At 40.0% G+C, this 18,273-nt stretch overlaps 1 protein-coding gene across 1 annotated transcript in view; it reads right to left on the bottom strand.

Annotated features, from left to right (window-relative positions):
• Positions 1 to 18,273, bottom strand: part of Plac1 (placenta enriched 1) — a 167,270-nt gene that overhangs the window by 99,627 nt on the left and 49,370 nt on the right. The gene's annotated exons all lie outside the window — the stretch shown is intronic.

The raw sequence follows: 18,273 nt of genomic DNA on the forward strand, positions 1-18,273 counted from the left end.
GGAGAGGAGAGGTGATGTACACATAGCATGGGATACCCCCCCCACACACACACATTCATGAGTTCAACAACTAGTAAGTACCAATGCTATGCCATATCCTAAATATACCTATTTTGAATTTATTAATTGAAGACTACACATTTAAAAGAAGGGTGAAATGGCAATGCCCAGACATCAAGAAGGCAAAGCTGAGAATGGGGATGAGACAATATAAGCCTAAATGAAGATGGACATTTTCTTTGCACTCTCAGATGACTTATAAATGCTATCACCCTGGCACTTAGTAGGAACTCAAAATTATTGATTGAATAAAATGAATGCATCACTAATAATATTATGGTTGGCTCGAAATGGTACCCCCAGAAACAATGGGGACAAAATTCCAAATCTAGTGTTTACATCAGAGAATTTTCCTTATTGGATTTCAGATTTCCAGGTTTGTGTTTGTTTGGTTGGTTGCTTTGTTTTGAGACAGAGTTTCTCTGTGTAGCTTTGGCTATCTTAGAACTCACTATGTAGATCAGGCTGGCCTGAAACTCACAGAGGTCCACCTGCTTCTGCCTCCTGAGTGCTGGACGTAAGGCATGTGCCACCACAGTAAGGCATATGAACTCTTCAACTATGAAATCAGGGTAAAATTTGATCTTGTCCAACTCATAAGTGGTAGAGCTAATTCCAGGAACTATGAATAATATTTTGTATGTAATTTGTTTGTTCAGTTTCAATGATTTCTTCATGCCTCTTTCCATGTCTAGAATTTTCTATGAACTCTCAGCGAAATCTAGGAGCATATAATCTCAAAATTGTCACCTTTACTTGTGATTGAAACTACAAAATTGACTCCAGGATTGTAGGTTGATCAGTGAAATGGGATTTGGCTGAGTCTCATGGACCCTAAAATTATTGCAGCCCTTCCATGGCCTCCCTCTCCAAAGTACCTTTCTCCATCATTGTTGACCTACTCATTCTCCAGTGTAAACAGCAGAGACAGAGAGATATAGAGACAGAAAGACAGACAGATAGACAGAGGAAAAGACAGAGAGCAAAGAGAATAAAGGAGAAATTTTCACAAACTAATTTATGAGGCTAGAATATGGATTTCTGTTCTGGTAAACATGGTGGTTGGCTCTCACTATATAATGGCCCAAAGATCCAAGTGTCCCAAGTCCTTTCCAGCATGAATTGCCAGAGGTTTTCAGACAGTTGTCTTGTATCATTTATCTTTCTCTGCCTAACCCAACTCATATTGAAACCAGATGATCGGGACAAGATTTGGTAAGAATGAGGGAAAACTTCTCTCAGAGTATTGTCTGTAACTGAATCTAAATGTGGAGTGCTTGAACGATGCTGTAGCCAAAAGCTTGGGTGGACACTTACTTTCCTACAAAATTCCTTTTGCTTTGGGAGCTGACAGAAAGGCAACACTGGCTTTGTGCCTGACCTCATTTGTGTCCGTGTCAATCAGTGTGAGTACCAAGCATAAGGCAAGTAACTTATACAGGGCATCTCCAATCATGTTGGCCTCCATCTGTAGGAAAAACTAAACTTGGCAAAGCCGTTACGGTATCAATATACTGTTTGGCTGCAATGACTTGGATTAGAATGCCCAGCAAGAAAGAGAGAGGGTAAGCTTATGACCCTGGTGGGGAATTGACCATATCAAGTAATGATCAGGGCTGTAGAGATGGCTCAGTGGTTTAGAGCACTGACTGCTCTTCCAGAGGTCCTAATTTCAAATCCCAGCAACCACACGGTAGCTCACAACCATCTGTAATGAGATTGGATGCCCTCTTCTGGTGTGTCTGAAAACTTATATATAATAAAAATAAATCTTTTTTTTTTTTAAAGTAATGATCAGCCTTGGACAGAGGGGGCTGAGTAAGAGAACAGGATGGAGGATGGGGCTTCTATATGATGTGCAAAAGATGCACAGGCTTACCAATAGTTAAGTTCCAGAAGAAAAGAGGCCATCTGGTGCTAAAACTTTCTCCTTATCACCCTCAAGAGAAGGGCCCCCTTGTACAATGCATAACCTGACTGATGTTCAAGCACATGCGGGCAAATGACTGTCTCTTCCAGACTTCTAGTGGGAATTCAGAAATTGGCATCGTTCAGGAATCGCAAGAGTCTAGGTATCAAATCGTGTTTTTCGGAGTTAGAGTATTATCAACTATTGTTAAAAAATACTGTAAGCCAGAAGTGTAACTCTAATACCCATGGGGCTGAGTCAGGAGGATCTAGCATTTGAGGTCAGTGCAGTTTCATAGTGAGCCTTATCTTAAAAACATAAAAGAAAATGAATGTCCTTCAGTTGACACTGTTCGGGGCCATTTTCTTTAGCAAGAGATGGATATGGTGGAAATGGCAGTCTTTGTGATTGATAAGCCTGGGTAATTGTAACCCTCCCACATAGTCCATAGATAAAACATATGTAGACAGTTGTCCAAGTCAGCTTTGCTCAAACCTAACCCTAGAGACAAGTCCCTCAAATCCCACAGGCTTGGGCCATATAGAAGAAGGATAGCCATTCCATATGGAAAAGGTGGTGGAGGAGAACAATTTTCCCCTTAACATGGAAGGGCACCTAGCCCCTCTAGGGAACCTCAATATGGCAGATGCCTGTCTCTTTGGAGCAGTAACGTTGTCCCTGTTGACTAAGTGGCCATGTGTCATGTGCACTTCCTGAGAAACAGGCTCCAACTTGTGTCCCTGCTATATTTGAGTTGTTGAAAGTGGATCCAGCAGGAACTAGCTGTCTGCAGCATTAGATTGTCATTTTCCTGGGCTGAGGCTTAAAGTGAAATAGGAGCTGAGCCTAGTACCAGATACATAGGAGCCCTTTCTCAAATTCCTCAGCCTGGTGCTACTGTCCTTTTGCTTAGGTTAGATCCCAAAATAGCTTCCAGACTAAGCCACAGGCCAGTGGATCAGGAGGTGAAGCAGGCAAATATACAGCATCCAGCAGGCAGGCAAGAAGGCATCACTTCTTTTTGGCGAATTCTAGGGAAATACTGATAACTTTCTATTTCTAGGACGATTTGTGCTAGGCACCAGACTCCTGTTGGGAGAATAGGAAAGTGGTGTTTTCAAAAGCAATTTAAGACAACATTAAAAGGCTGCTTCATAGATGCTCACAGTCAGCTATTGGATGGATCACAGGGCCCCCAATGGAGGAGCTAGAGAAAGTACCCAAGGAGCTAAAGGGGTCTGCAACCCTATAGGTGGAACAACAATATGAACTAACCAATACCCCTGGAGCTCATGTCTCTAGCTGCATATGCATCAGAAGATGGCCTAGTCAGCCATCATTGGGAAGAGAGGCCCCTTGGTCTTGAAAGCTTTATATGCCTCAGTACGGGGGAACGCCAGGGTCAAGAAATGGGAGTGGGTGGGTAGGGGATTGGGGAGGGGAGTCTGAGGGACTTTTGGGATAGCATTTGAAATGTAAATGAAGAAAATACCTAATTAAAGAAATAAATTAAAAATAAATAAATAAAAGAAAAAAGGCTGCTTCATGTTGGAGAAGTTGATAGTTATCTTCCTTGAAAAGGAAATTTTGGTGTTTTGTGCATTTGGTTGGGGGCTGTGTGAGAGAGCTCTTTGACACTCTAAAGGCCTGTGAGCGCTGGGCTCTAACTCAGATTTTCCCTTGCCCCCGAAGAAGGACTAATTTTGAGACAGACATGCATTTAGCAATCTGAGGGTCCAGAAAGACAGAAGACAGACATTCATTTTATTTTGCTCCGAATACAGCGGACTGATTCTCTGGCCTAGAGTGCAAGTGATCTGAAGAGAACAATCCAAGATGACAGTTAGACACTTTCCAAATAGCTTTGGATAAACAAGTGAGTCCCCAAAGCCAGTGAAGACACTACTTTAGAATATGAAATAAATAAAAGTCAAGAGGTCATTAACCAGAGTTGTTCTGTGGGCGAGGTTACAGTGAGCTGGAAGGCCAAGAGGGCTCATCCAGAGACAGACCATCCGAGTTCTAGCCCATGCCTGAGTCACTGCATGACCTTGAGGAAATCCATATTTTCTCGAAATCTCTCTATATTCATCTTCTACACAATTAAGGGTGGGACCTGATGATATAGGAGTTCTTTCCAGCACGAGTGTTCTGCGGTATGGAGATGAGAAAGTTGGTCTAGAGGAACTCTGATATAGTTTAAGAAAAATGCATGTTTAAGTCAGAATCTAAAATACAATATTGTCTATAAAATATATGCCTACATTTTAAAGCTCAGAAATAAATACACTCAAATGATATTAAAAACATCTATCTTGTGGCTGGAGCGATGACGACTTGGTCGTTAAAAGTACTGGCTATCCTTGCAGAGGACCCAGGTTCAGTTCCTAGCATGCACATGGTGGCTCACTAACCATGTAGAACTATAGTTCAAGGGGATCTGATGTGCTCTTCTGGCCTCTGTGGACAGCAGGCATGCACATGGTTCACAGACATACAAGTAGGTAAAATATCTGTGCACATAAAATAACATTTAAATTAAAAATTATTTTAAAAATCCATGTCTGTGCATCATTGTACTAACCGTTGCCTTTCCATTATAACTATGTGTATTTTAGCATATAGTATTTGTGTTGAAGACATATGCAATCACTACTTTTAATGACTGGGTAAAAATAAATGACTGATGAGACACATTACATAAAGAGAGGAACTCTAGCAGGGGATAATTAAAAAACACAGCAAGGAGGCAGACTTTCTGGTTTTACTTTTTGTAGTGTTTGGTGGGCCTGGTTTTGCCACCTTCCTATCACTATGTGGCAAAACACTGGCACAGTGGACTTGCTTTGGTTTCTTTTCGGGATCTACTGTCCTCGAAAGCCTCCCTTTCTAATCTGTGCAGAGAGGAGCATAGTTCGAGCATGTTTGTCTCAGGTCTAAATGAGATAGGGCATATGTTAAATCCCAAACACGGCAGTCTAGTCCACTGTCCGTCTCAATTCACGGCCATTGTTAGGAGTTTTAAAAGGACCTAGCATGGAAAGTTGGAGGTTAGCCCATGAAAAACCATACCCAGAGAAAACCTCTCCCCTCAATTCCTCTATCCATTCCTCTTGTTCTAACATCTGAATCTCTGCTAAACCTACTATTTTTCCCTCAACTCAAGACAGTCTTCAATCACTCTGCCTCATAGAAATCCATGGTGAAATTATTGGGGTTACAAAATCCAAGAGCTTCGTCAGCCGTGCTTAAGGGCGGGTAGCTAGCTTTTAATTCATTGAACAAGCCTGCAACAGGCAATAAAGCAAGCTTCTTCCCTTTCTCACTTGGTCAAGTTATATGGGGTGATGTGCTGTTCTGATATGAGTCACTGGAGCAGCTGCTATACAGTATTCATTGCAGAGGAGCTGGATTCCATACAAGGTGTTCCCAAAGGTTCCTTACCGCACAGCCAGCCAGCAGTTCTTTGAAAGGTTGCATTGGGTGACAAGGACACTAAATCCTTACATGGATTACTGCTCCAAGAACGGACAACTGGAAATTACACCATGGTTTTGCTCTCCTCTATTTCCAGAAGAGAGAAGTTTGAATTACTCACAGGGGCCATCCCCACCCTTTCCATGATGTTTTCTGGCTTCGAAGGCACTTCCATGCTTGCTCCCTCGTGTTTAAAGCCTTACGCCACAAATTCTTTATGAAAACAATATGTCTTTTAAATTAACAGTAAATAAAAAGAAAACTGTCACTGAAACATCATCCTGGGTAAAGTATCCAGATTTAAAATGAAAGTTTGATGACCTCTTGACCTCAAACCCAAGCTTCTCCATTTCTAGCTGCTTGGAAACTATCTCTACTTGGATCTTCCACAATAGCCTCCAGCTCATTATATCCAAAACTTTTGCCCCAAACTGCCTTTCTATTTGCATGACCTTTGTTTTAATCGAGGGCACTACCCCATTGTCCAGGCCAAGAAAACCTTGAGTCGGAGTCATCTCAAACTCCTCGTCTTCTTTCGCTCACCCATTTCACAGACAGCATAGTGCCCAGTGCAGAGCTGACTCAGAAACATCACATTGACTGATAAACTGAGAATGTCTAGAAATAAAGAGAAAACTAGACTTTAAATAAGCTTCTTATTTGGGGTTGATTTGTTGGTTTCAGAACGTCCTCTGTAAAAAGTAGGGACAATGATAAACGATAACCTAGTTCATGTGAATTGCTGTGGCTTAAATCAGACATATGCAGAAAAGGAATGGCCGTGTGTGTGCAAACATGCTTTACACTGCCTAAGCATGAGGCCAAGAGCGGGGGAAGACTGACGAGAAGTTTCAAACCTAACCCCTGCTCTCCCAAAGCTCAGGATCTGCCTGGGGAAAGCTAATGAATCCAGATGGAACAATCAAGGAGCAGTGACTTCCCTGGGCAGATGGTCAATCCAGGTGCATGCACTCTGGGCAGGCTGCAGGGCTAAGACTTGAAAATAGGATCTGAAGAGAGAAAAAGAGGAGAAGCGGAACCTTCCAAGGGAAAAAGAACAGCATCAGACATGGCTGAGGCAGTTACCCGCATGGGATATTTCAGCTGGCCCACTGAGATTTGTCTCATCAGCTGCAAGAGAACTCTGGGAAATTGCCTGGTTAGAATTCTGCTCTTTGGCATGTCCTGTGTGGAAAGGCAAACACACCTGCACTACTGTAGGGATATGACTTCACTTGCCCCTTGGGTGCTTTAGTTAAATCAGAATTCTTTCTCTGGAACAGCTACGTGGATGGATAGGCTGGGGGATGGACCTCTGGGTAGTGGAGGCCCCAAAAGGCAACAATTCTGGAGGTCTAGAATGAATTTGTAGTGGGAATCTAGAATGAGTTTGTAGTGGGAATCTACATAGTAGCCCGAGGTCCTGGAGAGGATAACAAGTAGTCGGGCGTTCAGCCATCAATGGGAACATCATTTTGAATATGGAGGGGGTAGCACATCCTTACCAGGATCTGTTTCAAGTGGTGTCCTCTGCTGGAGTGCTTGGAAGTTTTGCAAATCAGAGTAACAATATATTTATATTAGATAAGTGCCAAACTACCCTGTTAGATAAACGAAGATTTGTCACAGATGGGTTGTTCATTGGATCAGTACTTGGAAAATAGACCATGTCAGGCATGGAGATGTGGTGCCTTGGAATCAGGGCTGGAATAGGCTTTGTTTTCATTTACCTAGGTTTGCCCTCTTTGTCACCTCAAAGTTTGACTCCTAGGCTTGATCTCAGGTTGGGTGTTGAGTGGGAGGTTTGTTTTTTGTTTTGTTTTGTTTTGTTTTTTCCCAAAGACTATTGCTTTCCCCCAGAGACTGCTGCTGTTAGTAGAGACTGCTCCTGGAATGGTTGGGAGTTCAGAGGAAGCTGGTCTGCACTCAGGGCTGCACTTGGGGCATCTCTACTTAGCCAGACTTCCCTTCTCTGCAGCCATTGCACCAGTCAGGCCAGCCAAGCCTTAGTTTGCGTTGGCACATCCTCAGCTAACGTGGGCAAAGATGTTTAGGAAAATGTTCAAAGAGGTTGGCTCTGGGTCTTCAAGAATGAGCTATGACATAAAAGCCTATCCACTTTTCTTTTGTTTTACTATTTTCCTCCCACAGCAGGTTCTACTATTTATTGATACTTGGATTTTGTGCTCCAGTTAGGTACGTTTGTGATCAATCTCTGGGGTAATTCATAAATGCTTCTCTTGGAGTCCACGGTGTGCTAAGCTCTGGTAGTGAAAGGCAGAGACCTGTCCTCAGAGAAAATATTTAGTCTTCAAGATGGAGGAGAAAGGGGTTAAAGTAAAGTTATCAGAGCACAATGTGGGGATTGTCTATCAGGGACAACAGTGTTTGGAAAAACAAGAGTAAGATTCATGTGGGGAAGTGGTCCAGTAAGGTCTCCTGTAGGGAGTGACATGGGCTGTACTCTGATAAATAAGCTGAATTGAGTTTGATCAGTGCATCACGATTTTTAAGCTTTGTGTGAGAGACTGTAGGTCTACATGTGCACCATGCTGCACCTGTGGACATTACAGGGACAGCCTCACCGTCTATCTTGTTTGAGATAGGGCTTTTTCTTGTAATTATTTGCTGTTGCCTATGTGGGCTTTCTATAGTGTGCTTTTGCTATTTCAGCATAACTTTCTCTTGTTTCTTTTGATCTTTAGCTACATAGGCCAGCTATCTTTGAGCTCTTGATTCTCTTGCCTCAGGCTCCTGAGTGCTTATATCACTAACATATACCACCATGTCCAGCTTTCAATGTAGCTCATAAGCTCAAGTTAACTTGGTTCTTGACTAAAGAAATGGTGACATGACATCTTGTTGGAGGAAAAATACCCATGTTTGACCTATTAGAAAATGCTGTACATTTGTCTCTGATGTAGAACCCTCCAAAGCACTTTTTTTTCTTCCTTTGGTGTTGGGGATCAAATCTAAGTCTTCATACTTGCTAGCTGAGTTCCCATCTGACAGAGATAACATTCTCAGCAACCAAAGAAATTGCTGAGGGTCTATTTTGCCCACAAATGATTTGTTTTCCTTAGTAAGAACCTAATGATTCCTAAGAGAGGACTTGGCCATTCATTCTTGTTTGGTTTCTTCCATTGGCACGAAAGTTGTGTGAGCAGAGCCTATGCCTTACACTTGGTGTCTCTCCCACAGTACCTCATACCTCTTAAAGTCAAACAAAGTGGCTTAAAAACCAATAGATCCATAACATGCTCACGTCAAAGATTACTAGACACATTCTTTTCTCCAGAAAATTCAAGGTTCATGAGAGTTATGTGTGTACTGCCAAGTTCTTCTGAAGACAGAAAGGAAGATTCATGCTATCGTGTATACCCCATGACTTGCTGGAATCCTCTGTGCTATTTCTAGAGATGGAATCTGTCTGTTACCACCCCAAGCTTGGTCATCTGAGCACCTGGCAGTTGTCTATTGATGCCTGTTCAGCTGTCACCATCTTACCCCTGGGTCTGTTTGCTGAGGGTGTTTCCTTGAGCAGCCCTGACTATTTTGAGTCTAAGCTACAGCTGTCAGCATTTCAGACGTAGCACACGTGTTTCTAGAATTAGGTGGAAATATTTGAAGCCTGAAAAAGTAACTATAATGTTCTGAGTATGAAAGAAATATTTAGGCAAGTATTAACTGGCAGCACACACACACTAAAAAGAATTGAGTCCCTGGTAATAAAAGGAGAGGACAGCAGAACCTAGTCATCTTGGGTTACTTGCATTTTAATAGTAGGGGTTAAGTTACCAAGCTATTTATATAATTTTTATTAGCATGTCATGAAGGAATTGCCCAAACATGGTAAGACTGTTTGCTCTAAACAGTGATATGACAGAATTAACCAAACACATTAATTTTATTCTAAAAGAAATGCATCTTCGATGTAAAAGGTCACCCCAGTTATGTGTGTCTGAGGGATGCTTTGGAAGTCAAACTGTGTCTCTTGACCACATTCTTTTAAAAGTTAATAACTTCTGCTCTCCAATCATGTAAGAACAATATAGATCTAGAAGAGTTACTCGGTAGCTCTGAAGCAAAATTGTTAGCTGTTATTAGTTCTCTTTGAGCCAGGCTGAGAAAAAGTAGAGAATTGGTTTTCTGGAACACCAAGACACCAATGCAAAACAAAGGGAATGGACACTTCTTCAACTCTCAAGATCAAGATGAATCTAGTGATCTGCTAGAGATCAAATCAGTCCCCTTCACATTTAGATGTTCTTTGGGATTCCTTTATTTGGTTGTGTTGGGGCAGGGAATCTCTAGTCTCGCCTCAATTTTGCCCTTGATTGAATTGCTTTTGTAATATGTGGTGGAACAAATGAAGCAAACCCTAATTAACAAAGCCACCATCATCCAGACCCGCTGGACAAAAGCTGTTGTAGAACTAAAGGTTCTGGAAACAGAAGAAGTAATTGTGGTGCCAATGAAGAGGTAGAGGCCATGATTTCACTCCTTAAAAGGACTGATGATCTCCATTTCTTTCCAGATGATTCTGATACAGAAAGTCCTGGGACTATGCTTTTGGAAAACACTACAGGAGAGACCAAACCCAGTCATTTCTACAGTCTAAAGGAAATGAAAAGCTTAACAGCCATCACTTTTAGTCTCTTTCGAAATTTGGCTCTTTGTGGAACCATGTCATGGGTCTCTGTGATCATTCTGATCCTATTTCCTTTCAGTCAATAAATTATTGATAAAAAGATTACTGAATTAGATCATATGTTGGAGAAGTTCAAACTTAAATCCTCGGCCCTAGTGCTGCTTTGCAGTCTAATCTTGACTTAATCAGTTAGCTATTTTACCCTTTTGTAAACTGAAAATCCATCTAAGAAACATCTGGTACATTTTGGATGAAAAGCATTTGCATCACAGGATTAACTTTCCTCCTCTATCTATGGTTGCCAGATTTAGAGAAAGCAGAGAAGGCATCCAGTTAAATTTGAATTTCAGATAAACAATGGCTGATTTTTTTTTTTTGCTATAAGTACATATATTTGGAGGCATACTTGCACCAAGTATTTTATTGGTTATCTGAAATTCAGATGTAATTGACTGCCCCATATTTTATCTGGCAATTCTTTCTCTGCCACCACTTTTTTTCCTGGAGCTTGTACTTTCTACAGCTTGGGCAAGAAGAAAGACACTTGTAGCTCAAGGCCAAGAAAGAAATGAATACTCACTTAGTGTAATACAGGAAAGGAGAAATGCTAGAAAGAGATTAACTGTCCACATTGGAGAAATCTAGGTTCGTTCCAGTGATGGGGAGGATAGAGAATGACTGAGCAAACCCATGCACAGCATCCCAAAGAAGGCACAATTCAAACAGCACAACCCAATATGGGACTCCACAGCATCAGAAAGAAAAATCAAAACCAGAACACCAACTCTGATCTCTACTTCCATCACAAAGGAAAGGGTTTTTTTCTACACCAGGTAGCACAACTGGTGTCATAACATAGCTTGGCTTCTTTTTGAACTATTGAATTTATTTGCAATTTGGAGTAAAGAAATTAGATTGAGGGGGCTGGAGAGAAGGCTCAGGGGCGAAGAGTACTTGCAACTATAGCCAACCAAAAGGATGGGCTGCTTTGGCTGGGCATCGTGGAACATATCTAAGCCAGTCTAGGCTACAAAGTAAGAACTTGTCTCAAAAGACAAGAGGAGGAGGAAGAGGAGGTGAAATCAAAAGGCTGGTTTAACTAGTATCTCGAGATACCGGCTCACTTTTCAAAAACTGATGACCTTCAAACAGAATCAGTGCACACTGAATACAATTTATATGGGACATTATGAAGACAGATTGAAGAGCCCAGGATCATAGGTTGGATACAAACAAGCACAATCCCAAGCACATTGTGAAAACAAATAGAAAATTCTTAACACAGTCAGAAAGAAAAGACAGATCACATTTAAAGCTGAGTGACATGAAAAAATAAAAAAATAAAAAAAACAGACTGACAATAGATAATAAACAATGGACTTCCCATTAGCAACAATGGGATTCTGGATACAATGAAATACTCTTTGCAAGGTACTAATGGGAAGTATTCATTCACTTAAAATTTTTATATGGAGTTGAATTATCTGATGACAACAACAGAAAGACTAGAGTTGAGTTATCATCAACAATGGATGGCAATTAAAATGAAAATTTTTTTGTTATTGATGCCACCTTTGTGCTTTTATTTCTTTATTCATGTATTTAGTAGTGTGGGTGCTCTGAGGATCGAACTTGGGGCCAAGTATCTTTGCCCAATGAGCCCTCTTGCTAGCACCCAAAAAAAGGACTATTTAAATAAAGTAAACTAACATGAAGAAACCTAAACCCAGAATAGAGGGCTGGAGTCAAGAAACAATGCAGCGAAACCTTCAGTAAATATGAACACATTAAAATAAGCCCCATTTGAGAAATTTCGAGATAAATAAAGTGGTCTAAAGTTCTGGGACTGGAGACATGGCTTGATACTTAAGAGCTCTGCTCTTCCAGAGGACCTGCGATTAGTTACCAGTTACCATATGGTGTCTCACAACCATCTCTAACTCCAGTACCAGGTCCTCCAATGACTTCTTCTGGTTTCTGTGGGCACCAGGCAAGTACAGACATACATGCGAGAAAAATAAACACATAAACATTTAAAAAGTGAAAAACAGCGGAAAATTCTGGTGACTAGAATAAAGCTATTCAAAAAGGATTCACAAATTTAGAATTACTAATTTATGTGGTAGAAAGAGAAGTATAACACAGAAAATAAATTTATTGTATTACCCATATGATGAATAAAGAAATACATTTATCTGTTTCTATATGGTCATTGGATACGTGCAAAAAGATTAAGATAACTACTTAAATAACAGGGCTAAGTTCAATTTCCAAAATTTAGGCAGAGGAGAAGAAGGCAGAGGAGAAAAAAAATCTATCAGTACAATAAAGTTTTAAAAAAAGCAACTATATAAAATGATAAAAATAAAGTAAAATGAAAAAAATCACAAAAAGGACACTGAGAAATCTGTTTAATCATGCTTTTGTGTGTGTGTGTGTGTGTGTGTGAAGCATCATTGTTTAGACAGGATCCTTATTCTTCAATACTTCATTCAAAGTTGAATGGTTAAATGTTAGAAAACTATAAACCAGGAAAATCCTAAGCAAAAGAAAGCTCATAAAGCTATATCTACATCATATTTTAAGACATCTTGGCAAAATACCATTGAGATTAAATAAATTACTACTCATTGGAGAAAAAAATTTCAACAAAATGGTATAATAATCCAAATGTTATATATCTGACAATGGGAACATTATAGTCATAAATATTTTATACTATTATGAATAATTTTGTGCCAATAACATTGAAAATTGATGAAAACATCACTGTTTAATCTAGAGAAAAACAGAAAATATCTCAAAAGGGCATTGCAATTTGATCTCCAAACCAGACAAGAACAGTCTAAGAAACAAAAACATTCATTAAATCCTCTCATGAACATAGAGTCAAAATCCTGGGCAAAAAAAATGAGCTGATGACTTTAAATCTACTCATGTATATGACCATCCAACGTGTGCCCTGAGACTGCAGTGATGGTTCCAGGCTAGAAAATCTCACGTTAGGACCCACCATGAGGCAGGCTAAAGAAAAGAAAACAAATGGTCAGCATCACTATCTTAGAAAAATGATGCAACCCACACGTGTAATAAGACGATCTCAAAAAGCAGCACTGGGAACCCTCCTTAGCTTGATGAACGGTATCAACAAGAACTGTGTAACAAGCATGCATAATGGTGAGCAACTACAAACATTTGTCATAAATCTCTAGAAGGAAAGGATAAAGATGCCTGCCATGCCTGCTTGTTTTGAAACCCTGTAATGGAAGCTCAGCTACCACAGGCTGTGGATATAGACAAGTGAGTGAGAGATTGCTTGCCTGGTTTGTAAAAGGCCCTACGGTTGATCCCTGCGACACAAATAAATAAACAAACAATAAGCAAATAATCCAATTTTACCAACATAATGGTCTAAGAAAATAAAGAAAACAAAGAAAAACTTCATATCTGAGAATGACATTGACTGCCTCTATAGAAAATGGAGGAGAACCTAGATGGTAGAACTAATATAAACATACAATAAGGATGCTTGATGTATTAATACAAAGAACCAGGACCATGTGTTCCCAGAAATAACAAATTTGAATATAGACATTTTAAAGAAATGATATTATTCAAAATGTGTGCTTGTAGTAAGGCAGTGGTATTGTGAGTCATATATAAACAGGGCAAGTACAAACAACACATTTTAAACAAGTTTCTGTAGGTCCCTACTGCATGCCTTTTACAGTGGTAACCACGTTCATTCACTCAGTCACCACAGTTAACTGTATGACTGCACACACAATGACCACAGAAGATTTTATGGGGAAAATGGCATATATATAAATATATATGATGGCCTTGTACTTTCAGTTCTAGGACAAGATGAAGGAAAAGTATTTTCCCCTATTCTTCCTTCCAAGTACAATTAACCCTGAATACTATGTACAATATGAAGACTCTGACATGGAAAACAGAGCAGACAGCTAAGGATCTTGGGAGCTGAGGAAGTATTGCTAAGTTCCCTCTATTTTCTTTTGACCTTATATATCCCAAGCAAGGTGCTAGAGAAGCCAGCAATTCAAGAACATCAATAAATATAGATCAAGAAAAGCCTCTTCACTTTAGGCAAAGAAAAAGGGAAAGAAGCCACCTACTCCAACAGAAAACCCTTAGTAGTGGTTCCTCTATGTTCCAGTCCAACTCAAAAGAACATGCCATAATCAGCTTCCAAACGCTGACACCATTACATACACTAGCAAGATTTTGCTGAAAGGACCCAGATATAGCTGTCTCTTGTGAGACTATACCGGGGCCTGGCAAACACAGGAGTGGATGTTCACAGTCAGCTATTGGATGTATCACAGGGCTCCCAATGGAGAAGCTAGAGAAAGGACCCAAGGAGCTAAAGGGATCTGCAACCCTATTGTTGGAACAACATGATGTACTAACCAGAACCCCGGAGCTCTTGTCTCTAGCTGCATATGTAGCAGAAGATGGCCTAGTCGGCCATCACTGGAAAGAGCGACCCAATGGACTTGCAAACTTTATATGCCTCAGTACAGGGGAATGCCAGGGCCAAAAAGTGGGAGTGGGTGGGTAGGGGAGTGGGTGAGAGGGTATGGGGGACTTTTGGGATAACATTGGAAATGTAAATGAGGAAAATACCTAATAAAAAATATTTTAAAAAAAAAGAACATGGGCCTGTTTTCACTCATGCCACTAAAGTCACAGGGAACCTGGACTTTCAACCTTCCTGACTGTAAGAAGGTGTCAGTAATTTAACCAATGAGGTGTCTGAGAGGATATAGTGAGGAGCTGGAACTATATTAAGTCCCTCTCTGTATGACAGTATGACAGCAGCAACCTGTGCTAAATAATGTCTGTATTCTAATTGGTTATTTCTGGGAATACATGGTATTGCTTCTTCCTAGCCATATAGCAGTATCCTTTTTGAATGCTCCTGTTAATTCTACTACCATCTAGGTTCTCCTACATTTTCTATCTAGATAGGCACAATAGGGTCCTGGGTTCTGAGGGTTAGTTTTAAATGTCAACTTGCCACAACCTAGAGTCCCCTGACCAAAAGGGCAAAAAGTCTTAAGCAAAAGGCATAAAGAAAAACCAAATAGAAATTGAATGAATGAAGGCAAGAGCAAATCTGAAGAAAGAACTTGTAACTAAAATGGCTAAGTGGATGGGGGTGGGGGTGGGTAATGGGAGTGGGGAGGAAGAGAAAGGGGAGGGACAAGATGGATGACAAGGAAAATATACTTGGAGCACAATATCTACTTATATGAGAATTTAAAAGAAAAGGAAAGACAAAATTTACAAACAATAAAAAGTAGCCTGAAAAAAAAATATATGAGCAGAGAACCAAAAAGCTGAAGTACTATAATACAAGACACAGTGAACATAGCCAGGAGGATCATCATGAAGTCCAGGCCTGCCTAAACTGCATAGTGAGGGTCTGTACTTCCCCCGCTTTTCCATCTTTCCCTCCTTTCTTCCATGTCCCCCTTTCTCCTTTTATTCAGAAGAGTGAAGACAGACAAAAGACAGCGATTGCAAAATGCTCAAAAACAGAACAAAACAAAGCAAAACAAAACAAAACAAAAAACCAGTGGCTGAAATTTTCTCAACTTTGTAAAAAAGAATAAAGCTACAGATTTAAAAAGAAGAATGAGCCCCATGTGGAGGAAACCCAGAAAAGTTTAGGGCAAGACCTATCACAGTTAACATTCTGATAATAACAAGAAAGAAATCCTGAAAGCAGCAAGAGACAATAGCTCAAGTCTAATGCAAGAATAGTCAACAACTACCGGATCTCTCCTCATGCCCCGCAGAGGGGACAAGGAAGCAGGCAGTGTATGTTTCAAGGACTGCAAGAAATGAACTTCCAGTGAAGAGTTTTACAACCAACAAAAGAATGTCTTCCCAGAATGAAAGGGAAGTCCAGACGTTCTCAGATGAAGAAACACTCAAAGAATTTATCATTAGCACACCGAACTTTAAAGAATAGCTAGAGGAAGTTCTCCAAACACAAATGAATAATAGGAAGAATCTTGAAGAATCAGGAAGGAAGGAAGAACAAAGAAAGTACAAAAAAAATATGGGCAAATACAATAGGCTTTCCTCTTCTAGTGAGGTTTCTAAATTATGGTTGACAGAGCAAAATGTAAAATTTATCTGATATGATTTTCCATGCATGTAGAGGAAATATTTAAGATCAACTCTAAACTGATGAGGGAAAAAGGATGCAAAGGGAGGTAGAGATTTTACACTTTATTCTAGCATATTAAATGATGGCATTGGTCAACTGTTACATCATGAACACATACTATCAGCCTCAGAGCAATCCCAAAAGACCACAGAAACAGGCTCTGTAAACTCTGTCATTAGGTCAAAATGGATTCTAAAAGTGTTCAATTCTAGCTAGGCATATAGCTCATTTGTTGGAATATTTGCCTATCACACACAAGGCCTAAGTTCCATCTTTAGCATGCAAAGAGAAATTAAATTCCTCACACCCCAGAGTGTTTAAGTAACCTTCAGAAAAACAAAACTCAGGGCAACAACAACAAGAACAAGAACAAAAACCCACCCAAATAACTAAATAACTAAAGAACTAACTAAAACATAGAAACAGTTGAATAGAGGTGTGACCAGATCATACGCTACAGCTGAGTGATGAGAAGAAGCCATACCTTAGACGGACCTTCAGGGAGTCAGGAATGAGAAAAAAAAAAAAAAGTTGTGTTCTGCAGAATTCCACTCATATAATGGTCCAAAATGGCAAAGTTATACAGATTTAAGAGATCAGTGTTTTCTAGAGATGAGAGATAGGGTTGTGTGGTCTAGATATAAAGGTAGCAGAGGTGGGGGTAGATTGCTTGGAGGGCAACATTGCTTGATTTGAAAGCACAGAGACCCGAATTTGAAACTCCTGTACCCATGTAATAAGCCAGGCATGGCTGTGTATACCTGTAATACCAGCATTGGGGGGCAGAGACAAGCTGATCCTCACAGCTTGCTGGCCAGCCTAGCTAACCAGTAAAATTCTGATCCACTGAGAAACCTTATAAGAGGGGAAGAGAGGGGGAGAGGGAAAAAGGAGCAACAAAAATTAAAAATGAATTATTAACTAATGTTAAAAATCAAGTTTTATAACATTTTGATGAAAATATACAATACCTTTATAATATTAGAATATGCAAAGATTAATTAGTAACAGACATAAAATCGTACAAATTCTAATTCTGAAAATGGGCAAATGTAAAACCATGCACCTACAGTTCCAGCTAATGAGGCAGGGGGTAAGAATAGCCTGCAACCAAAAGTAAGAACCATCTCAAAAAAAATAAAATAAAAGAAAGAAAGGAAGGAAGGAAGGAAGGAAGGAAGGAAGAAAGAAAGAAAGAAAGAAAGAAAGAAAGAAAGAAAGAAAGAAAGAAAGAAAGAAACCAAAAGACAAACCATATATAAGAGACATTTGCTACACATAACTGAAAAAGGAAGTGTGCGCCAGAGGCACAGACTACACAGAGCACGGCCCTCTTAGCAGTACTTTTGTTTTCTGTGGTTTCAATTATCTGAGGCCAAACTTAATCTGAAAGTATTAAATGAGAAATGCCAGAGAGAAAACTGCCTAAGTTTAGAATTGCTCCTCTTTCTGAGTACCACGGATAAACTCTTCTGCTGTCTTGTGCTGTCCCTCCTGCAGTGTGAGTCGATTCAGCATATTCATCCTGTTAATCATCCACTGGGGTTGGGGGTTATCATATTTCCACTTGAATAAGTAGAGAATACCACACTATAAGTCTTAATTTTCTAAAAAGTAACCTACCCCAAAGCAAAATGGGCAAAAAATACCAATAGACATCTGGAGAAGAAACTGCAAATGTCTTTCATATGAAAACACACTTGCCCTCATCAGACCTCAGGGAAATAAACACTCAGGGAAATAAACAACCACAACCAAAATGAGACATTATCTTACTCATCAGATTGGCAAAAATGAACACTCACTGTCAGTGTTATGATATCACAGCAGGACTGTGGACAGGCTGAGCTATGTCAAAAACAGATCTGTCAATGCTCACACTTAAAATGTGCATAGTCTGTAGTCCAGAAATCTTACTTTATTTTTAAAAATTTATTGTTTGTGTGTGTGTTCTCTCTCTCTCTCTCTCTC

The sequence above is a fragment of the Mus caroli genome, chromosome X (assembly GCF_900094665.2).
Source record: "Mus caroli chromosome X, CAROLI_EIJ_v1.1, whole genome shotgun sequence".
Taxonomy (NCBI): domain Eukaryota; kingdom Metazoa; phylum Chordata; class Mammalia; order Rodentia; family Muridae; genus Mus; species Mus caroli.